General features: G+C 43.6%; 1 long non-coding RNA gene across 1 annotated transcript; it reads right to left on the reverse strand.

Moving 5' to 3' along the window:
- Positions 1-217: 217 nt before the first annotated feature.
- On the reverse strand, positions 218-9,245 carry LOC111967393 (uncharacterized). The gene is made up of 3 exons (XR_002877757.2): positions 9,168-9,245; positions 4,491-4,526; positions 218-1,826 (listed from the first exon to the last, which is right to left on the reverse strand). It is a non-coding gene; the product is annotated as an uncharacterized lncRNA (long non-coding RNA).

Genomic DNA, 9,245 nt, shown 5'->3' on the forward strand with positions numbered 1-9,245 from the left:
AGCATGTCAACCAATGAGCTGCTGTGGAACTGCTCAGCTGACCCTAGCAAAAGCTGCCCCTACACCACAGATCTAGGATCAGATACCTACCAAACTTGACCTTAACCATATCTGAAAAATATCTGACCTCGTATCAGCGGTTAGGGGCATCTTTTGTGTCCTACGGATGAGTGGGCCCACCTTGGAGAGCTAAAAGAACCAGAGAGCAAAGAGGTAATTCATCATTAATGTAATAGTTTTATAGATCAGATCAACATGGCATGCAGTACAATACATAAAGACTGACTACATATTGCACCATCAACAGATACTATAGGCTACACAAAGCACGTATATACTTGCCTTGATCAGAACTAAAAGCAGGAATGGTAGTTATTGTAGTAATATTTTAAATACATATTGGAGTTTCATTTTGTTTAGCAGTGACATTTTGTACATAGTTTTAAAAATAAAGAAATGTAAACTTTAAAAACAGATGAATTTGGCCAGTGTATTGTTTTCTTTGTTTACTTCAATACTAAAGCATTGGCATCAAATACATCCAGCATTACACATAAAATAACAGTCATTCATTTAAGTGATTAAAATGAACTTATTCACTGATAAAGGTTTAAAGTGAACGTATAAGGCAGTGAAACAATATAAAAAATGCACATATTATATTAGGATGAAACTGTATTTGCCATAGGGCCTAATTCAAAATGATACCAGATACTTCTAATACTTCCCCTCACTGGCAAAGCCCAGACAACCCCCAACCTCACATAGGGGTAGACCATGGATGGTTTTAGGAGGGAACTATGTGCAGTTTGCTCTGCTCTGGAGTGGAGGAGGAGGGTGAGAGCATAGGCCGATGACCTCTGACCCCTCCTCCAGACCAGCAGTCTTTGTCATTGCACCTTCATCAGAGAGGTGTCATAATTGTGACTTCATCATAGTGGCTAACAGTATTCTTTGTAATGACACTGTTGTTATGAAAAGTGAAAAATAAAAAAMTGAATAAACAGTGACGGTAGAGTGAGACCTTGGTAGACACTGTGAGTCACTTCAAATATCCCGGACCACATCTAACACATTTCCTAACAAAGCAGATGCACATGAAGGAAAGGGCTGATATACGTACATATACACTATTGATAAAGAAGGGCTCACTCTTTGTTGTTTGATGAATGGATTGGTGAAAGTATTCTAAATTCCTTTTTAGGATATATTGGTTTGTTTGATTCTACATTTCCACACGTGTGCTCTGACCGAACAAGAACAAATACTTAAGTAAAAACCTAACATCCAAGGTCTTTCCTTTTGGAAAGGGGCTACAGTCTTTGACGGCAATTCCACATTCCTATGTCTGTCTCTGTATATTCATAGTGGCTGTTTTAACTCCTGCTGCATGTCCTGTAGTACCCTCCTGCATTCTGTCTCTCTAGTGTATGTTCTCTTCACTGTGGCTAGTTGAAACGTGAGGGGCCCTCAGTGATGGGCCATAGCCATGCAGAACCATGCGTGTTGAATGGATGTTGAAAGACGTTGAAGTTGATTGGGGCTAGTGTGTGCTATTAGAGAGATTGGGTCATGGCTGGGGGATAGGGGGGCAGGGGACCATCAGAGTGTCCTTTAGGTCCTTGGGATGACAGTCATTGTTTGGCCAAGGGGGTGTAGGTGAAGTGTCACTGGAGGCCTGGTCGCTTAGGGGAGGGGGCTGAGTAGGGTAAGGACGGGGGTTCCTTTCATCAGTGGACGCGGGGTTCCTTCTGATGTAACTCTGGTGGACCAATGGGGATGGGGCCTTATGAGGAACTGCTGCCGCTGCCAGTGGTGGTGGACCCCTGAGAATGAGAGAAGAGGATTAGACAAAGGTGGGAGGGATCTGGGACACTCACAGCCTTGTGATTGGCCAGACTATGACACGTCTCATGCAGCCGAGGTCTGTCAGTCTGACAAGGCATCAGGCAGAACGACAGAGTGGAGGATTCTGGTGGTGGTGGGGCTATCGATGTACACCATGCTCCAAGATTACGTGAGGGAGAGAGTAGTTGCTAAGTAACTGGGTGATAAGTTTCATTTTCTGTCCCTCTGCACAAAGAATTAGGTCAGGCATCACATCCCAGTGAAGACGAATTCACAAGGATCATTGTGTTGTGAACTCATCAACAGTCAGTCAAACAATCAAACAGTCAATCATTCACACCACAAACAGTACAGTCCAATCCACCAAACAAACAGTCTAARATACAGTAGAACATGTCCCTGATCTGCATTAGTGATGGGAGTGAAGGGGATGAGCATGTATTAATATTACATGCAGAGGACCGTATAGTTCTGTTTAGGGTTGCAGACATCCAGGAACTTTCCCCAAATCCCCTGTCTTTCCAGAATACCAGGTTGGAAGATTACCTGAATCAGGAGGGGGAAAGCAGGAAGTCCATAATCTTCCAAGCAGGATTACTGGAAAACCTAGGGATTTGGGGGAAGTTCTGCTACATGCTAACATGTATGTCAGCCTGGGTTGTAATATGTCTGTGGTGGTTGCAGGGAGGGCCGGGGTAGGATGCTGTGAGATGTGTCAGTCAGGGATCAGTTGTGGTGTGCAAGAGGGGGCCGGACAATTGTCCGATTTCCTTTTTTTTTTTTTTGTCTGTCATTCTGCGGCCCCCGGGGGCCAGATGCAGGGTTGAGTGCTCAGTAACTGGCTGCAATCAGGAGTTACACACAGGTGTGTGCCCTAAACAAAAAAGGAATCGCAGGAGAGAGGGCATACCGTCATCCATCCCCCTCTTTAATCTGGATTACAACTAAATCCAGAGTTTCTGCCAAATAGATCACAGATGATTATTATTATCAGCAGCGTTATGATTATTAATGTCTCTGTCTGATGTCCTCTGAGGCCAATCAATTCCATTAGTTTGTTTCCCTGATAGGAAACCGTCCAGAGGTCACTGTTCCGCCAGAGAAGAAAGACCAAATGTACTTTAGAGTTAGGAAACTAGGGCAGCAGAACCTACATATCAGCATCGTAATAGTAGCATTGCTAGAGGATATTATTATGTAGTCAGAGCTGAGACGGGCCCAATAGGAGGAGGATATTATTATGTAGTCAGAGTGAGAAGGCCATAGGAGGAGGATATTATTATGTATGTTCAGAGCTTGCAGAACGTCACCAATAGCGAGGAGGAATATTATTATGTAGTCAGAGCTGAGACGGGCAATAGGAGGCAGGATTTATTATGTAGTCAGAGCTGAAGACAGGCCCAATAGGAGGGAGGATATTATTATGTATGTCAGAGCTGAGACGGGCCCAATAGGAGGAGGATATTATTATGTAGTCAGAGCTTGAGACAGGCCCAATAGGAGGAGGATATTATTTGTAAGTCAGAGCTGAGACAGCCCCAATAGGGAGGAGGATATTATTATGTATCTCAGAGCTGAGACGGCCCCAATAGGAGGAGGATATTATTATGTAGTCAGAGCTAGACAGGCCCAATAGGAGGAGGATATTATTATGTGTGATGAAGCCCATAGGAGACTATTTAGTAGGAGCTGAGACAAGGACCCAAATAGAGGAGGAGGATATTAGATTATTGTAGTCAGAGCTGAGACAGGCCCAATAGGAGGAGGATATTATTATGTAGTCAGAGCTGAGACAGGACCCAATAGGAGGAGGATTATTATTATGTAGTCAGAGCTGAGACAGGCCCAAATAGGAGGAGATATTATTATGTAGTCAGAGCTGAGACGCGGCCCAGTTAGCGGAGGATATTATTATGTAGTCCAAGAAAGGGGCTTTTTTGGGAACGGAGCCCATAGGAGGAGGATATTATTTATGTATCAAGCTGAGACGGGCCCAGTAGGAGGAGGATATTATTTATGTAGTCACGAGTGCACGACGCCCAATAGGAGGAGGTATTTATTTTATGTAGTCAGAGCTAGACGGGCCCAGTAGGAGGAGGATTATGTATATGTAGTCAGAAGCTGAGACTGGCCCAAATAGAGAGGGATTTATATTATGTAGTCAGAGCTTGAGACGGGGCCCAATAGGAGAGAATTATTGATAGTAGTCAGAGCTGAAGACAGGCCCAATAGGAGAGGATTTACTAATTATTGTATCAGGCTGAGACGGCCCCAATAGGAGGAGCATATTTATGTAGTCAGAGCTGAGACAGGCCCAATAGGAGGAGCCTTGAGGATAAGAGTCTAACATGGGCAGCATTGGCTAGTTTGGGGATGAGGATCTGTTAAAAAGTGGCAAAAGGTCGATGCAGGACAGACCCAATCTGGTGCTTTTCATGGATGAAGCCATGAGGAACGGGGCAGGGGTATCACCAGAGTGACATTTGTGATCAAAACCACCGCTCCTCTTAACTAGAGGGGAAAAACACAGGACGAGAAGAACTCCACTGAAACAAAAACAGACACGAAAAAGAAAACACATCATTTCTGTAAGGCCATTTTAAAAGGGGTTCCCGGGGCGGTTGAGTGAGACTCCTGCATACCTCCAGCTGCACAGTGGACTTCCCTCATTTAGGGTACTTAAGAACAGGGAGAAAAGAAAGAAGCATTTCAATGGTCAAGACATTGCAGAACACAAGGAATCTTTCTGTATGCATGGTTATGGCCTATGGCTATACTCTAATTTTGTCATATTAATCACTCCATTTCTACTGAAGGGATTATCTGATCAATCTTGGGAAAAGTCTGAAAGTTAATACTTCAAAAATATATAGCCTACAGCCCAAAACAGACAAAACAGGATAGAAGGAAAAATGTCATGGCAACCTGAAAAGGGTAACATGAGTTGGTTAGGAAAACAACCGTTTCAGCAATCCACACACACACACACAGTCACCCTCACACACAAGCGCACACACATAATTTATTCTACAAATACTTACCTTTTTACAAGAACCAGCCTTGATCAAGTAAAACATTTGTTATACATTGGAACGAGTGCGGAAATGTGCGGAAACGAGGACAGATATTGCAGAACATGTAGATAGACTATGGATAGGCTATGGCTGGATKTTGAGGAATGACAGTGCACATTATTAGGTATAGAGAGAGTGGTGCACAGCAAAACAAGTTCACTACAACCCTGACCCCTCTCTTGCTGCAGACCTCCTCCTGCTCTCTCTTCCCTACTGAGTGACGTAAGAGGAGGAGAGACAACCTCTGCAGCATGGAGGCGGGAGTGGCCTCATTGAGGCGTTCAGCTTGACGGCTCACTGAGAGAGAGAGGGGGGGGGTTTATTCGGATGCATTTTAAATCAGGGGATGGAGATATTTGATGAAATGAAAGTCAATAAACAAATACCGAATTAGAATAGATCATGCGATGTCAATAATGAGAGGAAGCCATTTGGTCCATCTAGACTCATAAAGGACAGGAAGTCTAATGTGAAACCGTAACCTTGTTTGTTTTGAAAGCTCAAGGGGTTTCTGTCTCATTTTCTTGTAGGCTGTACCATATATAGACAACATTGCTGCTGGCGCTGTGTAATCTCCATCACTGTGTGTTAGCTCTACAAGGATGCAGTATGCAGGCACAGTCAGTGCRGTGAAATATAAGCCACACGCCATTCAACCTGTCAGACCAAATTAGAGAGGCCTTTTTCCCAGCAGGTGCTGCAGCTGTTTGTTGAGGTGCTAGAGGGAGAAAATATACATTCATAACAGATGAATGAATTTCAGAGATAAAGGAACTAGGCCTGATTACCTGGCAATGCCAGAAGGGGACCTGTWTTTAGACTGGTAATGTGGTGGAAGGTGGAAATGTTACACCTGCCCTCTCAACACCTGACACTTTGTATACGGTATAWCTGGGTAAACAGTATGCGACAAGTTTGTGTGAATAGGTTATGTGATGCCAAAAACATTATCAAATTTGATCTTACACATTTTAAGTTTCAGTAATTTTCCAAGTTGCAGTTATTGAACAGTATTTTATAAAATCATCATTGCTTCTTCTCAGAAATAAACAGAACTTGTGCCCAAAGTGTTATATTTGTGTTATTCACGATGCCATCTTGGATTTACTTKTTGTTCTTACACAGTAGTGTGGTTCTAATCAACATTTGGTGTTGCTCTCTCATTACTGTAACTTCCCAACAACTTCACTGGGTTAACGTCACTTTGCTTGTTGTGGAACTGGAGGCGTATGCGTTGCCAATACAGTCATGTCCATAATTAACAACACCCTTGATAAAAATGASCMMMAAAWAATKTATAAAATAAATAATASAAATATTGAGATATATTGTACGCCCCAAAAATGTAGATATTGTTGTAACCCAATGATAAAATGTATRGAATTGCAGGAAATAAGCTTTAAAGCTACTAAATTATTTTTTAGCAACAAGAGGGGTGTGAACAGTTTGTGTCATGAACTGTGCTTGTGCCCGTAGAAATAGACTTGGCGCGCGTTGGGGGATGCAGGATATTCCCCAATGTTGGGGCCCCGAGTAAAAGAGTTTGGGAACCCCTGTTTTAGGGCACACACTCTTAGAAGAAAATGTGACGGAAACTTCCGTTCATATGGTTCCCAGCAGCTGACCGGACGTTCTGAGACCTCAAGCAGCGATTCACTACAGCTTCCATCTTAATCSATCCGGACCCGTCCCGTCAGTTCGTGGTGGAGGTCTGGTCCGCAAGGCGCAGTGTTCCCARCCAACTGGATGTTTGTTTCCACACTCACCTGTCATCCTGGCTCCCATCGGACCTTGGCTTTGGTCCAACAACGTTTTTGGTGGCAGCCATGGTTCCTGACATCTCYTCGTTGCCGCCTGCACTGTGTGTGCAGAACAAGACCCCGGCTGGCCTCCTTCAACCACTCCCTGTCCCTCACGGCCACTGGTCCCATATATCCTTGGACTTCATCRCGGGTCTCCCTCCGTCASATGGCAACACCACCATCCAAACGGTGGTGGATAGGTTTTCCAAAGCCAGCCTAAGTTGCCCTCAGCTAAGGAGACGGCCCAGCTCATGGTGCAGCACTTCTTACGGATCCATGGACTTCCGGTCAACATTGTCTCCAATCACTGTCCTCAGTTCTCATCCCGGTTCTGGAAGGCGTTCTGCACCCTCATTGGGTAGTCGGCCAGCCTGTCCTCTGGTTTTCATCCAACCCCATTCTAACGGCCAGTCGGAAGCGAGACAATCAGGACCTGGAKWCGACTCTTTGTTGCCTCRTCTCCACCAATCCCACCACCTGGAGCCAGCAATTGGTGTAGGTGGATTATGCCCGCAACACCCTTCCCTGTTCTGCTACGGGTCTCTGKCTTTCCATGGCTTTCCACTCGGGATCTGCCCTTCCKGGTGGAGTTCCGCAAACTTTCCCCCCATTTTATCGACCTTTTCCCCATCTGTAAGGTCTTTCTGTTGCCCCACACCCTCCGTATACATCCCACTTTCCATGTATCTAGAATGAAACCCTTGKCTCACAGCACTTTGTCTCTTGTTTCCAACCAAGCTCTCGTTGAAATTACAGCGAGATATTGATGAGTTTTCGGCTTCCACTAGATGTCAACAGTCAATAGAACTTTGTCTGATGACTCTAATGTGAAGGGGGGCCGAAGGAGACAGGAATTAGTCACCACTRCCACGAGCTGACCATGCTTTGACCACGCGCGTTCACGTGATAGGCAKCTCCGTTCCATCGCTCAACTGAAGTCAATCTAATTCTCCGRTTGGAACGTTATTCAAGATGTATGTTAACAACATTCTAAAGATTGATTCAGTACATCGTTTGACATGTTTCTACTGACTGTTATGGAACTTTTTGACATTTYGTCACGTTATAGTGGACGTGCTTTGTGACTTTGGAATTGTTTACCAAACGCGCTAACCAAAGTAGCTAATTGGACATAAATAACGGACATTATCGAACAAATCAAGCATTTATGGTGGACCTGGGATTCCTAGGACTGCATTCTGATGAAGTTCATCAAAGGTAAGGAAACATGTATCATGTATTTTCTGGTTTCTGTTGACCCCAACATGGCGGCTAATTCGGCTATTGTTCTGAGCTCTGTCTCAGATTATTGCATGATTTGCTTTTTCCCTAAAGGTTTTTTTGAAATCTGACACAGCGGTTGCATTAAGCAGAGGTATATCTATAATTCCATGTGTATAACTTGTAATATCATCTACATTTATGATGAGTATTTCTGTTGAAACGATGTGGCTATGCAAAATCACTTGATGTTTTTGGAACTAGTGAATGTAACGCGCCAATGTAAACTCAGATTTTTTGTTATAAATATGAACTTTATCAAACAAAACATGCATGTATTGTGTAACATGAAGTCCTATGAGTGTCATCTGATGAAGATAATCAAAGGTTAGTGATTAATTTTATCTCTATTTCTGCTTTTTCTGACTGCTATCTTTCGCTGGAAAAATGGCTGTGCTTATTGTGGTTTGGTGGTGACCTAACATAATCGTTTGTAGTGCTTTCGCTATAAAGGATTTTTGAAATCGTACACTTTGGTGGGATTAACAACAAGATTACCTTTAAATTGATATAAGACACATGTATGTTTGAGGAATTTTAATTATGAGATTTCTGTTGTTTGAATTTGGCGCCCTGCACTTTCACTGGCTGTTGTCATATCGATGCCGGTAGCGGGATTGCAGCCATAAGAAGTTATTAACCTACCGATTGCCTGCTCCTTAAACTAATAAACTCTGAGACTCATACTTTCCACCTCCTGTGTCTACATCTGGGTCTTAGCCTGAGCCGTGATAATTATGGGGTATTGTGTGTAGGTTGATGAGGGAATTTAAAAAATATATATATATCTTAGAACAAGGCTGTAACGTAACAAAATGTGGAAAAAGTCAAGGGGTCTGAATACTTTCAGATGGCACTGGAGAACCTAAAAGGGTTATTTGGCGTTCCCCATAGGAGAATCATTTGAAGAACTMGTTTTGGTTCCAGGTAAAACCATTTGGGTTCCAGGTAGAATCATTTTCGGTACCATGAAGAACCCTTTCCAAAGAGGGTTCTACATGGAACCCAAAAGGGTTCTACCTGGATCCAAAAAGGGTTCTCCTATGGGAACATCTGAAGAACCCTTTTGGAACCMTTTTTCTAAGATTGCAGTGACTCAGTCATATTGTTGTTGCATTGTGCTTTGCTGTGGAGGTCATTCAGAGGTGGAGGTCCTTCTTACCTGCAGAGTAGAGGCTGCTGAGTCGCTGGTCTCTGTCAGGCCCGTGCTCCTTGGTAAACTGGACACAATGTATCTGGA

This window comes from Salvelinus sp. IW2-2015, linkage group LG8, assembly GCF_002910315.2.
Source record: "Salvelinus sp. IW2-2015 linkage group LG8, ASM291031v2, whole genome shotgun sequence".
In the NCBI taxonomy this organism is placed as follows: domain Eukaryota; kingdom Metazoa; phylum Chordata; class Actinopteri; order Salmoniformes; family Salmonidae; genus Salvelinus; species Salvelinus sp. IW2-2015.